The 16,988-nt window shown below is 38.9% G+C and overlaps 1 protein-coding gene and 1 pseudogene across 2 annotated transcripts in view; one reads left to right on the plus strand and one right to left on the minus strand.

The window, feature by feature from the left end:
* LHFPL1 (LHFPL tetraspan subfamily member 1) overlaps nt 1-3,044 on the minus strand; it is a 49,621-nt gene extending 46,577 nt beyond the window's left edge. Inside the window, exon 1 of one of the 2 annotated variants that reach the window (XM_003262214.3) lies at nt 2,722-3,044. The gene's annotated coding sequence lies outside the window, so the exon portion shown is untranslated. The remainder of the gene's footprint in view (nt 1-2,721) is intronic. The other variant, XM_003262215.3, reaches the window with a different exon arrangement.
* Nucleotides 3,045-4,691: 1,647 nt separating this feature from the next.
* On the plus strand, nt 4,692-13,403 carry LOC100590275 (annotated as a pseudogene).
* Nucleotides 13,404-16,988: the final 3,585 nt, after the last annotated feature.

The raw sequence follows: 16,988 nt of genomic DNA on the forward strand, positions 1-16,988 counted from the left end.
AAAGCTATTCTTTCCTGTATCACCTCCTCCCCAGTACCCACAGAAAAAGACACAAATCCTTTTGTTCCCACTTGAGCTTGTTGCGCAACTTCTGAGTTAAGGAGAGCACTGCCTTTCCCAGGGTAAGAGGGTACAGGCAAAACAGTAAGCAAATTAAAGACTAGAACATGAAGTGGTAAGAAAGGGAGTCAGTGACTTAACAGCTGCTGAGGGAAACATGCCTGCAAGACTGCTGGTTTAGGACTGGTCTGTGAAGAGCAGCTTTCTTGGCACTGGTGTTGGCAAAGGAATTTGAACAGGCCTTTCTCCTCACGCCCCCAGACAGTGTGCATTGTCTTCCTGCCAATCCTGTTACAAATACATCTTACTCAGAGTTGAGACTTCCCTAGGAAATGAACGAGATATGCAGGCATATGTTTCCAGTGGGTAAATAGAGTCCTGCTCCAGAGAAACGTGTTGGACCGATGTGACTCCTTATATCAAGTTGGGTATATAAGCAGCCTGACCATGCTAGATCTTTCTGTTTCAGACAAAGCTTCAAAAAAAAAAAAAAATACTCCTACTCCCCAAACATTTCTCTCCTCATGTTCTGCTACCTGTCTCCCTCAGGGGTTTCTTCTCCTCTGGCTATCTCCATTATGAGAAGTGCTCTGAGTTCTCCTGTGCCTGAAATCATCTCATGATGTACTCATTCAAAAGGCTTTATTTTCCATTTCTATCTTGGTGACTCTAAGATCTCTCTGTTGACTTATGTCTTTTATTTCAAATTCCTCAGATTTCATGTTTGCTGAACCTCTTTCTGGGCCTTCTTCTTCCTTCCCTCCTCTTTTAGTTTGGGGTAGAAAGACCAGTAAAACTGTGTTGGGTGAGTTGATGTGTTTATTTGCATCTCTCCATCCAGAGGTGGGAATGCTAACAAGCAGGTAAGGCATTAAAAGACAGGAGACCAGAGACTAAGTGGAGAGAAAGGACTACCTGAGCAATTGATTACTTTGAAATGATCAACTCTAAATAAATATATTTGACCATGCAGAGACAAAGAGAGCTCATAAAAAGAACCTCCACATCAGGCCCTGGGCTATTTCCTTTCTCCAGAGTTTGAGACTGGAAAGGTAGGAACTGGAATAACCTCCCCAAATTTCATATGAGCTTCTCTCTCCTTCCCTCTCCCCAAGATGCTGCTCCTTGAGCTCCCCATCTATCCTATGATTTTAAAAGTGAGGTGCCAATGAGAGATCTTCATCTCAGTTCTTATTCTGGCTAGACAGGTGCCATCATCTTCAGTGATAAGCTGGTTGGCTATGAGTTCTGTCTCACACTCTCAGCTGGTTAGAAACTAGCCCTATCAAGATCCCTGGCAAGACATTGTTAAGCCCTAAACCCAGCCCTGTTATTGTTGCCCATTAGTCTCTCCACCCCATTGTATAAGCTGGGAATAAAATGCAATCACAGCTGACCACTTCCATTGAGTGAATCAGGCCCACATGGGAAGAAGATGGGCTGATTGCTTTTCCAATCACTTCAGAGAAGTTGAGAGGCAGCATGGTATATCAAGAATGTTTCTCAACAGAATCACTTTCAATGCTTGTTCAGAATCACTTTCAATGCTTGTTCAAAATGCAGACTATGTCACCCCCTCCTAGATTCACTGAATTCGAATTTATGGGAATTCATATTGTTAAAAATCCTCAATTGATTCTAATGGGAACTAATGATTGAGGAATACTGTTTTAGTGGAGGAGTCACAATTTTGGAATCAGATCAGAGACAGAGTCCTGAGGTCTGCCCCTTACAGGCTATATGCACATAAAAAGATCACTTAAAACCTCTGAGTTTTGGTTTCATTTATAAAATGGAAATGATTAAGCATAAAATTCAAGTGAAACATCTGCACTATACCTAACACCAGAGTAGGTATCAATTCTCTCCCTTTCTACCAGAGAAGACCCTATTCTCTCGTAAGTAATGGAAAAGACTTGAAACCACCTAAGATTTAGAACATCTCTCCTTTCCCCTTTCTCTCCCCACAACGGCTCCATGGGTGATTTTTCCTCACCCCTAGGCTTCATTCTATTTTCAGTTCCCCACCACAAAATGAAACCACTTGGCCAAGTGTTCTTTGCAAGAATGGATTTATAGTTTAAGTATTTCAGGTTCTTCTGGAAATTGTCATGCCTTGGCACATAGTAGGAACTCATAAATATTTACAAAATGGATGCATTCTTTTATTTCCAGCCTGAGAGGCCTCAATATTTGCATTTCAGTTTAACTTAATTACCCCATTTCCGTCGCATAACCCCTTAGATTTAGGCAAATCCAGGAGATCAACCTACCACATTAGCAAACCGGATCCATTTTTACTTTTATAGACAGGTCATAACAAAATCACTCTCTCCACTCCCAGAAACAGGCACTTCCTCTCCTCAGGTTACCAACTCTCCTGGGGAAACCAACTAGCACTTAACCCTTAGGTCCTCAAATCTTGTCAATATGAAATAGGAATCCAGCCCTGATTCATCTTAGCCTCTGTGCAAACAACGGACTATGAAGAAATAAAAAAGCACCAGGCTGCCCTGGGTAGAAAACGGCTTCTCTGAGCTTTGAGATGAAAGGACAGGAAACCTGAGAAAGGAAGGGGAGAAGGGGGGCTGAGCAAGGGGAGAGCAAAGCAGTTTCTTATCCAGCTGTTTGAATTGCATTTGGCCCAAGTTGCATATTTACCTTCTGACCACGAAGGCTGACTGACTTGTTCCCTCTCTTCAGGCTCAGGTCTCAGAAACAACTTCTCCTCACAGCTTGTTAGACAAGGATGGGAATACTAGCTGCCCTTTGCAGTGATGCCTGAAAACCTTGCTTCACCTTTGGGAGAAAGGGGCGGAGTCCAACCTAATGGGGATTAACTCCAAACATGCTGGAGGCTTCAAACCCAGCCTCAGACATACAGGCACTTGAAATAGAAAGTAGCTTAGTGGGCACAGAGTACCCAAACTTCCAACCTCAAAGCGGACAAGGCAGCTCTGTGTGTGTGTGTGTGTGTGTGTGTGTGTGTGTGTGTGTGTCCGTCCGCGCGAGCGCGCGCGCATGCGCGCAGGCATGCCCGCGCTTGAACTGCGTTATCTATCTTACTTCCTCACTTGCTGCCCAAAAGCCTGCTGAGGAACAGAGATTCTCTCTAATTTTCCTCCAACGCCCTAGATAATCTCTACCATGGTAGGTAGCAGACCCATGTGGCTAGAAGTGACTGAGAGAACACATGCCTAAATGGAATAAGAAAGAAAAACCTCTTCTCCCCAAACTGATTTCCATTGCCTGATGGGGAAGATGCTCCAGCAGAGCAATCTTTGGCTCCAAGATGTAATGAGCTTACATTTCAGAATTTGTGGAAATCATACATTGAAAGGAATAACTAATATGTTTTTATAGTAATAATACAATCAAAAGTCAGTGTTTAATTTATCCCAGTGCACTAATAACTGCTACTCTGCTTGGGAAAAGAGCTGAGTGGTCTGGAGATGAATGGAGCTTTGCCTGATGTTCTACTCCAACCTGGTGTCATATTTCCCACCTGTGAATGTCCCTGACACTTCATATTTGAGGAAACTTATTATCTTCTACCTAGTATCTTTATTATTATTATTATTATTTTCTTACATGTCTCTTTTCCCCTCCTAGATGTCCTGTGAACGGGGAACTTTGCTGAACAAATCCAAATGAGTTAGAAGGAAGAATGGTTACCTTAACAGAGCACACTGGACTGATCCAAAGTATCGATGCTTCTCTGATGGCCCAGTTCCCTCACCAGAATGCTACAAAGGTGATTAGGCCTATTTTCTAGCATGTTGTGGCAATAATTCAAAATATGACTGTAAATTAACGTATTAATTGTACTGTGATTCTTTAATGAACTTACAAAGTTTCTCCTGCCTTCTGTGTATACCACCTGTATCCTGCCTTTTATCAGTGATATAATCCTATATTCATGCACGTATTTGTCTATCTAGCAACTTTCCATCAGCAATTTTTACCGTTTTGTTCTACAACACAGTGATAAATCACATTTCCATCTGTAATCATGGCTTACTGAGGCCATCATGTTTCTGGGGGAAGCACAGATGACCCCTTAGGTGGAATGTTAGACTTTTGGCAGTGTAAGCCCCCCAACTAAGTTTTATAACCTCCCAGCTGTCATTCCCTTAAGAACCGTTGCTTCAGACATAGGATTATGTAAAAAGAAATGTTAGGCCCTCCTTCATTAAAAATAGGTTAATATTAACTGACACATAGTAACTGTGTGAGATATGGCTGAAAATGTTGACATATAAAAAATAGATGATCCCCACTCTATGCACAGCAGTAAATATTGCCCTTTGCTTAGTGACTACCCCTGTCATTTGGGGAACCTATCATTATTTGAAACTCTAAGAAGAATACCATTGTACTTTCTTCTTTTATCCTCTTTTCTCTATAGACACTTAAGTGTATAATAAATAATAATCCAATTTATTGGACAAAGTTTGTTTCCTGTTCTTAACAGTTGAATGCTCTCTCAGAAAAAAATTGCTTGCATCTTGTGGCTCTTGATATGTTTTCAATTAAAAATGCTCTTCAGCCTTGCTTTCATAAGATTATGTGGAAAGGCTTGAGAAAGGAACACTTCTTGTAGTGTATTTAGGGGACAGGATGGTGCTAAAATGGGTATTGGAAAGGAAACTAGGGAATACCTAAATCCTGCCTTCGATCAGTCTAGAATAAGAGATTCTGCAAGGGTAAGATATGGGTAACAGGTGATTCTGATATATACCCCCATCCCCATCCCTCATTTGCCAAACACTGTTGTACACAATAGCATTTCCCAAATGAGATCAACACCCCCACAGCATTTTGCAGTCTAGACAAGGGGTCAGCAAGCCAGAGACTGTGCATGCCAAATCCAGTAGGCTGTCTGTTTTTGTAAAGTTTTATTGGCACACTCCCACTGTTTATTCACTTATGTATCATCTATGGCTGCTTTCATGCTACACTTGAGGAGTTGAGTAGTTGTGACAGAGATCTTATGGTCCACAAAGCCTAAAAATATTTACTAAGTGACTCTTTACAGAGAAAAGATGTTGACCCCTGGTTAAACACACATCGATAGATTATAGTAGAGACATTATGTTGATTATGAGGAGAAAGAGGTTGGAAAGGAAGGGAAAATGGTGAAATAAAAATAAATTCTGCTTGCTGTCAGCTTTGTTAAGGTGCCAGTTAACCCACACTAGTTAAAATCTATTCCCTGTGAGTTAGCAACACACAGGAATTCAGCTAAGCCAAACATTTGGTAGTTTTATGAAAATGTGTTTTTCTGTTAATTATCCTTTGAACCTCTGTTGATGTCGTTTTCCAACATATTTTATTTTTTCCTCTTTTGTCAGAGCGTCTTCTTCTCTTATTAGTATGTTCTGTTCTAGTCTTCCAAGACAGAAGCATTTATTTTGTAAAAAAAGAAATCATTTCTAGAATCCCATTGCCCTTGAACTTTGGGAAATTTGTATATATGTGTTTGCAAATTTAAAACCATATGAACTCCATGACCTGTCACCAATACAGGTTGGATATGAAAGGTACTCCTTGCCTAAACTGTAGTTTCAGTTATAGATTGAAAACCTAGAGATGAAACTTATATTTCTTTAGTGTATAAAAATGAGAACCAATAACTCTTCTGTTGAGTTTCCTTTTTGACCTCGAAGGATGAACTGATAGTGTTAAGCAGTGATGTGGTGTGCTGGTAAACATTTAGTAACTGGCTTCAGGAGGTGGGAGGTGGAGGGCTGCAAAAGAGCCCTGATTTGTGGCATTTGCTGATTGCCATAGTATAAATACTCCCATCATGGCCAATTTCAAGCTACCAGCTTGACATCAGTAAAAGTAGTATTGGGAAGAGATACGCACAATTGATTCTTAGAAGCTGCTACAAGCCAGCTCCAGCATACCACTGGAACTCGGATTCAAGAAGTTACTTCTATCTTGGTCTGTGTAGATTTATAAGCTACACACAATATTAACAAAAATGGGATTGCTGTTATAGTTGTTTCATATGTTACACATAGGCTTCTCTCCACTACACAATATGTTTCAAAATATATTTTAAAATGCATTTCAAAAATATTTTGCTGCACCAACTTTTAAGCTTTTGCAGTGCAATTTGTGTATTATTCAGAAGTAAACCAAAAATAAATTTGCTCATGGATCTTGCTGCCTGCTTTAACAGCTTTTGAGGGAGGATTTTTATTATATTTATAGTAGATGAAAATAAAACAGATTGCAAATCCTTTTTTTAACTAAAATCATGTACCAAATTTTGGGTCCAAATTGAATAGGGTAAGTTAAACTAAATTGCATTATATTCACACTACTATGAGTATCTTTCTGTAAGCATATTTATGTTTAAGTAAACTTTAAAAAAACAGATTTAGGAAGATAGAGAGTAGATTGATGATTACCAGAGGCCTGGGAAACCAGCGGGGAAGGAGGATGAGTACAGGTTGGAAAATGGGTATAAATGTACAGTTAGAATAAGACCTAGTGTGTGATAGATCAGTATGGTGACTATAGTTAACATTAATCTATTGTACACTTCCAAATAGCTAGCAGAGAATAATTCAAATGTTCCTAAGATAAAGAAAAGAGAATTATTTAAGGTGATGGATGTTCCAATTATCCTGATTTAATCTTTACACATTATATGAATGTATCAAATTATCATTTGTACTCTGAAAATATGTACCTGTATTATGTACCAATAAAAACAGATTTAGTGGCCAGGTGCGGTAGCTCATGCTTGTAATCCCAGCACTTTGGGAGGCCGAGGCAAGCGGATCACTTGAGGTCAGGAGTTTGAGACTAGTCTAGCCAACATGTTGAAACCCCATCTCTACTAAAAGTACAAAAATTAGCTGGGCATGCTGGTGGGCACCTGCAATCCCACCTACTCGGAAGGCTGAGGCAGAAGAATCATTTGAACCCGGGAGGTGGAGGTTGCAGTGAGCCGAGATTGCATCACTGCACTCCAGCCTGGGTGACAGAGTGAGATTCCATCTCAAAATAAATAATTAAATAAATGAGAACAGATTTAGTGAAAATTTCCATGAAGATGTTAATACAAAACTCTTTTTTTTATTATACTTTAAGTTCTAGGGTACATGTGCACAATGTGCAGGTTTGTTACATATGTATACATGTGCCATGTTGGTGTGCTGCACCCATTAACTCATCATTAACATTAGGTATATCTCCTAATGCTATCCCTCCTCCCTCCCCCTAGCCCACGAGAGGCCCCGGTGTGTGATGTTCCCCACCCTGTGTCCAAGAGTTCTCATTGTTCAACTCCCACCTATGAGTGAGAACATGCAGTGTTTGGTTTTCTGTCCTTGCGATAGTTTGCTGAGAATGATGGTTTCCAGCTTCATCCATGTCTCTACAAAGGACATGAACTCATCATTTTTTATGGCTGCATAGTATTCCATGGTGTATATGTGCCACATTTTCTTAATCCAGTCTATCCTTGTTGGACATTTGGCCTGGTTCCAAGTCTTTGCTATTGTGAATAGTGCTGCAATAAACATATGTGTGCCTGTGTCTTCATAGCAGCATGATTCATAATCCTTTGGGTATACAACCAGTAATGGGATGGCTGGGTCAAATGGTATTTCCAGTTCTAGATCCTTGAGGAATCACCACACTCTCTTCCACAATGGTTGAACTAGTTTACAGTCCCACCAACGTTGTGAAAGTGTTCCTATTTCTCCACATCCTCTCCAGCACCTGTTGTTTCCTGACTTTTTAATGATCACCATTCTAACTGGTGTGAGATGGTATCTCATTGTGGTTTTGATTTGCATTTCTCTGATGGCCAGTGATGATGAGCATTTTTTCATGTGTCTGTTGGCTGCATAAATGTCTTCTTTTGAGAAATGTCTGTTCATATCCTTTGCCCACTTTTTGATGGGGTCGTTTGATTTTTGCTTGTAAATTTGTTTAAGTTATTTGTAGATTCTGATATTAGCCCTTTGTCAGATGGGTAGATTGCAAAAATTTTCTCCCATTCTGTAGGTTGCCTGTTCACTCTGATGGTAGTTTCTTTTGCCTTGCGGAAGCTCTTTAGTTTAATTAGATCCCATTTGTCAATTTTGGCTTTTGGTGCCATTGCTTTTGATGTTTTAGTCATGAAGTCCTTGCCCATGCCTGTGGCCTGAATGGTATTGCTTAGGTTTTCTTCTAGGGTTTTTATGGTTTTAGGTCTAACATTTAAGTCTTTAATCCATCTTGAATTAATTTTTGTGTAAGACGTAAGGAAGGGATCCAGTTTCAGCTTTCTACATATGGCTAGCAAGTTTTCCCAGCACTATTTATTAAATAGGGAATCCTTTCCCCATTTCTTGTTTTTGTCAGGTTTGTCAAAGACCAGATGGTTGCAGATGTGTGGTATTATTTCCAGGGGCTCTATTCTGTTCCATTGGTCTATATCTCTGTTTTGGTACCAGTACCATGCTGTTTTGGTTACTGTAGCCTTGTAGTATAGTTTGAAGTCAGGTAGCGTGATGCTTCCAGCTTTGTTCTTTTTGCTTAGGATTGTCTTGGCAATGCAGGCTCTTTTTTGGTTCCATATGAACTTTAAAGTAGTTTTTTCCAATTCTGTGAGGAAAGTCATTGGTAGCTTGATGGGGATGGCATTGAATTTATAAATTACCTTGGGCAGTATGGCCATTTTCACAATATTGATTCTTCCTATCCATGAGCATGGAGTGTTCTTCCCTTTGTTTGTGTCATCTTTTATTTCGTTGAGCAGTGGTTTGTAGTTCTCCTTGAAGAGGTCCTTCACATCCCTTGTAAGTTGGATTCCTAGGTATTGTATTCTCTTTGAAGCAATTGTGAATGGGAGTTCACTCATGATTTGGCTCTCTGTTTGTCTGTTATTGGTGTATAGGAATGCTTGTGATTTTTGCACATTGATTTTGTATCCTGAGACTTTGCTGAAGTTGCTTATCAGCTTAAGGAGACTTTGGGCTGAGACGATGGGGTTTTTTAAGTATACAATCATGTCATCTGCAAACAGGGACAATTTGACTTCCTCTTTTCCTAATTGGATACCCTTTATTTCTTTCTCCTGCCTGATTGCTCTGGCCAGAACTTTCAACACAATGCTGAATAGGAGTGATGAGAGAGGGCATCCCTGTCTTGTGCCAGTTTTCAAAGGGAATGCTTCCAGTTTTTGCCCATTTAAATACAAAACTCTTAAAAAGTCCTATATACCAGAATTCTATATACCTTGGGCCCCTGTATTAAAAGTACCTCAATGCTGAACTAATTATGGGATTGGTTTGCTTAGGAACAGAAAGTCCACTCTCTACTGGTCCCGTTAACGAAGATTTGAGTAGAATTTTACTCCTCAGGCAGTGTCCTAAATGATGGTCCATAGAGCTGAAAGAACAAATCCTCTCCCAACTTTTTCAACAGTATTTCCTCTGTCATTCTTCCTCATCCAACCTCTCTTACCACAAAGCCATCATTGTCTTTCAAAGACTTTCTAACATAAACATCCCTCTCTTCTCAGTCAGCCAAATCATGTGGAAGAGTGGCCATTGGTGGCATGGCTGATTTTCCAGACCACCCTAATTCATTTCATGGAGAATTTTTTCTAGAACTCAGTTTTAGAAAATTCAGTGAAACAAGAGAAGCAGCATTCCAGAACCAAGAAATTATTGTTCTTGCCTCTGTCTCCTAAAGCAAGTCACGGAGCTTTGTCAATTTTGGGACCTCACTCACAAAGACTTTGGTTTCTGGGCATCTCGTTGGTTATTACAGCATTACAATAGTTTCCTGGCTTTGCTGAATAGTATAGCCATCCAGGCTGCTCTGAAAGACCTGGGCAACCACACCACAGAAGGACATCAAAACAGCTAAAAGGATGAACATGTCTTCTGCCATTTCAGTGCTGGCTTAGAGGCTGAAGGAAAAGTGAAGGCTACAAGATAGCCTCCCCCACCCCCACCCCCAAAAAATGCTCAGGAAGTGAGACATAGAGCTCAGAAAATACACAGCAACCTTTTCTACAGGGGTAATCTGACAGGGCCAGTGGCTGGCCAGCGGAGGCAGTGCTACAAACTAGACTACTTGCCCACCAAATCCCATGAAGCAACAGCTGCAGGAAGCAAAGATGACACAATAAGAAAAGCCCTACTCTATAAACCTCAGCTTTGTTCTCTGGCTAAGTATTTGGGTGCTGGCTTAAGACCACCCCAGAGCACATTTGGGCATTTGCCTAGTGACCTGCAATATAAACCATGTTTTCTTGGCAGCAATGAGTAAAGCAATTGACAGCCAAACAACTTCGTTTCATCACTTCTTGGTATGTAATTCTGATCTCTGGGGAAATCATAGGCACATTGGTGGATTCTAACATGCCTTCTATTTAGAAGATCTGCCTAGGAGGCTGTCATTAAGAATATTTGCTGGGAATGACAGGCAAACATTGCCTAATCCTTGCAAGCAGGCCTTGCCTTTTAATGAGTAATGATTCCTAAAATTTGAATGGTAAAGTTGATCCTCACAATAAACTTATGAAATAAACATTACCCCCATTTTCAGAGCAGGAAACTGAAGCTTAGAAAAGTTCAATGACTTTTCCAAAGTCACAGAGCTGTTAGGTCTGTTGAGTAACAGATTCAGAAAAAAAAAAAACTGCAGAAAGAAGAAAGGCTGGATGAGGACAGAATGCAGGGTCCAAAAGGGTGTAAGGGAAAGGGAGAAATATTTTATGAATCCTAAATTTCTGCTTTGAGAAAATCGATACATAGATATGTCCTTCATTAAAATAAGAACACAGGCACACAGCAGTATCTCCACCTCTCCACACTCTTTCTCCCTGGTAGTGGCCAGTGACGATCAGTAAATTATTGAGTTCAGCTTGGCTATTAGGTTCAAAGCATCTCTGTACATCCCAGTGGAGTTGTACAATAAACATAGTTATATGGGTCTAGAGCTCAGGGGAAAGTTCCAGGCTGAAAGTTCATGTGTGGAAGATACAAGCCTAAGGGTAGATGATAGAACAAAGGTGTTTGTCAAATATGAGGGCCAGGGACAGGAGCAACCCTGAGAAACACTCACACTTAAGGGATAGGTAAAGAAACAAGGACTTGTGAAGAAGACAAAGATTGGTCAGACCTCCTCCAACCACCCTGTTTCCCACATACCACAGCTTCTCAAGGACAAGAGATGGCTCAGGAAGAAGTGGCTCAGGAAGGATGTGGGGACTGGGGGCAAAGTGGTTACACATCCTTCCAGCTTTAAGTGCTGTATCGACCAACCATTGTCCGGTGGTAACTAGGGATGAGCTGTGAGAAACCAATCTTACTCAGAAATGAAACAGTATTTCCAGCTTCCTTAATCATTCTTTTTCATTTTTAATGAGTTCTAAGGGGCGACTCAGTGGCTGATACTTGCTCTGCTTGGCAAAGAGCCATCAACTCTGGGACCACCTGGTTTTCTTCCTTGAATTTAGACAAACTTTGAGGAAATACAGGGAGGCTGGAAGCAGGTCCAAGCACCTTGAATTTGGCATTGAGTAGCTTCAAACCATGTGTCTCTTGCGTCTTTCTCCCTTTACTCTTGTGGGATACCACAAGCTAAATTATTGCTGTGAGAATTGCTCCACAAATCAAAGATTCTGTCTTTCACCTTGGGCCGTCACTTTCACCCTTCTCAGGACTTAATTCTTCTACCTAGGGAAAAAGTTTAAAAAATTTTAAAAATTATCATTATACTATGGGAACAAATCATTAAGTAGCAAAATAATTTTGAGGTAATTGTTATTAGTATTACTACTACTTGTGGGACCACTACGTTCATTCTATAATGATTTGTTGACCATCTATTATGTGTCAGAGACTGGGGAGACAATGATAACAGGACAGACAAGATTCTTGCTCTCGCAGAGCTCACATATTAGTAGGAAAGACAGCCAATAAAACAAGTGAACATTAATGAAGGAGAGAGATAAGTTTTAAAACAAAAATAAAATTTGGTGATAGGATAGAGTGTTGGAGTGGGAATAAGGACAGCTTTAGATGGGGTAGTTAGGACACTGATAAGGTGATATTTCACACGAGACCTAAAAAGTCAGAAGCCAGCCATACAAGGAAGAGAGGTAAGAAAATTCCAAGCAAAGGAGACAGCAAATAAGGAAACCGCAAGTTATACAAATGATCAACGCATTTACGGAACAAAAAGCAGGTTAAGGACAACTGTATATTTATATGCAAAAGAATAAAGTTGAACCTCTACCTCATCTCACACCATATACAGAAATTAATTTAAAATGTATCAAAGAACTCAATATAAGAGCAAAAACCATAAACCTCATAGAATACATAGGTATAAATCATTGTGACCTTGAATCAGGCAATGTGTTTTAGATATGACACCAAAAGCACAAGCAACAAAAGAAAAAAAGATAAATTGCACTTCAAAATTAAAAGCTTCTGTGCATCAAAGGACACTATCAAGAGAGTGAAAAGATAACCCACATGGGCGGAGGGGAATGTTTTCAAATCATATATCTGATAAGGGCCTAGTATCTAGAATATATAAAGAACATGAAAGCAACCTAATTTTAAAGCACCCCAAAGACTGGAGTAGATATTTCTACAAAGAATATATGCAAAAGGTCAATAACCACATGAGAAGATGCTCAAAATTATTAGTCATTAGGATAATACAAATAGAAACACATGAGATGGACTAGGGAACAATACAGTCAGGATGGCTAAAAGTGACCACAAGAAATCAAATGGGCAAGATGTCTGCTTATGCCTTCCTTTGCACAGACATGCAGAGAAGAACATAAGAAGAAAAACCCAGAGGTCCCTGTCAATTTTGTAGAATTTTCCAAGAAGTGCTCTGAGAAGTGGAAGACCATGTCTGGGAAAGAGAAGACCAAATTTGATGAAATGGCAAAGGTGGATAAAGTACACTATGATCAGGAAATGAAGGATAATGGACCAGCTGAGGGAGGCAAGAAGAAGGACCCTAACGCCCTCAAAAGGCCACTGTCTGGATTCTTCCTGTTTTGTTCAGAATTCCGCCCCAAGATCAAATCCACAAATCCTGGCATCTCTATTGGAGACATGGCAAAAAAGCCGGGTGAGATGTGGATTAACTAAAGTGACAGAGAAAAGCAGCCTTATATCACTAAGACAGCAAAGCTGAAGGAGAAGTATGAGAAGGATGTTGCTGACTGTAAGTCTAAAGGAAAGATTGCTAGTACAAAGGGTGCCACTAAAATTGCCTGGAAAAAGGTGAAAGAGAAAGACAAAGAAGATGAAGAGGAAGAGGAGGAGGAAGAGAAGAAGGAGGAGGGGGAATAAAAAAACTATCTGTCATCTTGTGAATGCCTTAGAGTAGGGGAGTGTCATAATTGACATATCTCTTATTTGAGAAGTGTCTGTTGCCCTCATTAAGTTTAATTACAAAATTTGATTATGATCATATTGTAGTCTCTCGAAGTGCTCTAGAAATTGTCAGTGGTTTACATGAAGTGGTTGGGTGCCTGGAGCATCCTGAAACTGTATCAAAGTTGTACATATTTCAAACATTTTAAAAATGAAAAGTCACTCTGGTGTTCTCCCTACTCTGTGTACATTGCAGTTGGAGTGACAAGGCATTTAAAGATGTTTCTGGCATTTTTTTGATTTTTAAGGTAGTATTAAGTCTATGGTTATTGGCTAGAAATGCTGAGTTATCAACTGCACATATCTATAATTTGTAAAAAGAAAAAACAACCCCGACAAACTCTTCATGCTCCTTGCTTGGCGTTGAGGCTGTGGGGGAAGACGCCTTTTGGAGGGGCTGTAGCTCAGGGTGTGCTGCTGTGAGGCTCCACCTGTTGACTCTGCATGGGCATCCGTTTAGCTTCAGGTGGTCTTGTTTCTGTGTATAGTGACATAGCATTCTGCTGCCATTCTTAGCTGTGGACAAAGGGGGGTCAGCTGGCATGAGAAGTGTTTGGTTTTTTGTTTTTAGTGAAGTGTGGTAGTTTTAAAACTGTTTTTAAACAAACTCTAGAATTCTTAATTGCTAGCAAAATAAAGAGCCACTGGATCAATGAAAGTTCAAGAACCTTCTGTACTTAAATATGATTTGCAATGTTCTGTTATTTTTTCCTATGTTTAGAATGCTGAAATGTTTTTTTAAGTTAAATAAACAGTATCATACTTAAAAAAAAAACATGAGAGACCACTTTAGACCCACTAGGGTAGCTATAATAACAACAATTTTAAAAACAGAAAATAAGTGTTGGGAGGGAGTAGAGAATTTGGAACCCTTGTACTTTTCTGGTAGAGGTGCAAAATCATGCAGCTGCTGTGAAAAACAGCTTGGCAATTCCTCAAAAAAGTCAACACAGAGTTACTGTGTGACCCAGCAAGTCTACTTCTCGGTATACACACTCCAAAATCAAAGCCAGGTACTCAGGCAAAAACTTGAGCATAAATATTCATAGTAGCTATGAGTATTCACAGTGTTTATAGTTTCACAGTGGGGAAAAAAATAGAAACAGCTCAAATGTTCACTAACCAATGAATAGACGAAATGTGTCCATTATATACAATGGCATATTATTCAGCCATAAAAGAAGGAAGTACTGATAGATACTACAACATGAATGAACCTTGAAAACATTATGCTAAGCGAAATAAGCTAGACACAACAGGCCACATATTGTATGATTTCTTTTATATGAAATGTCCAGAACAAGCAAATCTATAGGGATAAAAAATAGATTATTGGTTGCCAGGGCCTGGGGGAAGGGAGAATGGACAGTGAAGGGAAGGAAGACTCATTTTTTTCAACTTTCATAAATTCCAGTTAAAGCAGATCCCTGTAATAAAAGGCAGAGGCAGATTAACAAGAGAAAAGCAAAAGGAAGTTTATTACTATATATATAATATGTATTTATATTATGCATATTATACATACATATTATATAGACACATATAATATGTATTTATATAAATATATAAATATAAATATATTTATATGAATATATAAATATATTTCCATAAGTATATAAATATAAATACATATTATATTATATATGTATATATAATGTATTATATACTTATATAAATACAAATATATAATACAGTCTATATACATGTTATATATTATATAATGTAATTTTTATATGTTATATATATTTATTTTATATGTTATATATAATTATATGTACTTATATAAGATTATATATGTTATGTATTATACATAATATATAATTACTTATGTTATATATAATATATAAACATACATATGGAAGATACCCAGGTAATTAGTAATTCTCAAAAAGGTGGCTTTGAAGTCCACCTTACGTAGCACCATCAACAAACAACAGTCAGTTTTTAGAGAAGTGACAAGACAAAGAAAGAGGACTGTGAGTCTCTAGGGGTGATAACTTGTGGGAAGGTAAATAAATGGCAGATAAAAGCTTGTTAATGTAGATTTTTGTGTTGCCATCTCAAGGCTTATGAGAATCTAAAGTTTTCTTCAGTGGTTAGCCTTTGTTCTCCCTGGTAGAAAGGAGAGGTGGTGTGTCTTTGTCTTTGTAAATTTACATTCTGTTTTTAGACAAAAAGAGGGAGGGCAGAGAGCTTTCCTACATCTGCTTTTTCTCAATTGCCTTCAGCTTAAGACAATCCTTATGCCAAAGAGGCATATTTGGGGATAGTATATTCTGGTGTCCCACAGGAGAGATTGCTCAACATTTACACATCGTGGAAATAAAGAAAAATAAATCACCATGAAAAAATAAAAAGAAAAATAATTTAAAATATCGTGAAAAAAAAGAAAAAGAAATTAAGATCAGTTTCAACACCAGAGGATTTCATGAAAAAATAAAAAATAAAATAAAAACTAAAAACATTTACAGAGTTTCTTTCAGGGCAATAAAAATACTCTAAAACTAGAAAATGGTGATGGTTGCACAACTCTGTGGTCATACTAAAAACCATTTAATTAGGTGAATTGTACAGTTTGTGAAATATATCTCAATAAAGCTGTTATGCATTTTCAAAAACCAGGCTAATGTGATAGGAAAATAGTAAGCAAGAGGGAAAGTGACAGAAGGGGCAGAAATGGAAATTTCCTAAGGATGTCATCCTCCTATGGCCCCATGAAGGTCTAAATCTCATCATGCTAAGTATAGGCTTAGCAGCTTCCTTAACTTCCTTGAGCTAGGCAAAAGGCCTTTTCTTTCCTTCTAGAAATTAGCACTCCCAAAGAAAGGAACAAAGAACCCTATAACAACTCAGGGAGAAAAAGAATATTTGTCCCTGTTTCTAGAGTAAAGGTAGTCCTAGTACCCTCCCTAGTCCTATAAATGCTGGGACTGTCCTCCCAACTTCCCACTCCAAACACTCTAGACACAAAATATGTGTCTAGAGTAATCAAAAGAAGCAATGGAGAGTAATCAAAAGAATCAAAAATGGAGAGTAATCAAAAGAATCAAAAAGTAATCAAAGAAGCAATGGAGAGAGGCTACAATAGGGAGAGGATATCCTTCTTGCCACAAAGACATGGAGGTTTGTCTAATGGCTCCCTACATCACATCAGTTCTCTCCAGAACAGTGGCCCAAGGATCACTTTGGTTAACATTAACTACATTTTATTAAATGCTTACTGTGTACCAGGCATTATGCTAGGTGATTTTACATAGGTTATATCATTTGATTCATACAACAATCTAGTGATTATCTTACACATTTATATCCCCAATTTAATAGCTGAGGAAACTGTGGCAGAGGTGGTTCAAAACCCTGCTTAAGATTTCATAGATAATCAGAACTGGCATAGAAGTTCTGTCCATCTTAACTTGTTCTTCAGCATCACATCATACTACTTTGTCTCTTCTGACCCCCAGGAGTACTCCTATTCTGTGAGGTTATGAGAGGAAGCTCTGA

The sequence above is a fragment of the Nomascus leucogenys genome, chromosome X (genome assembly GCF_006542625.1).
Source record: "Nomascus leucogenys isolate Asia chromosome X, Asia_NLE_v1, whole genome shotgun sequence".
NCBI classification, from domain to species: domain Eukaryota; kingdom Metazoa; phylum Chordata; class Mammalia; order Primates; family Hylobatidae; genus Nomascus; species Nomascus leucogenys.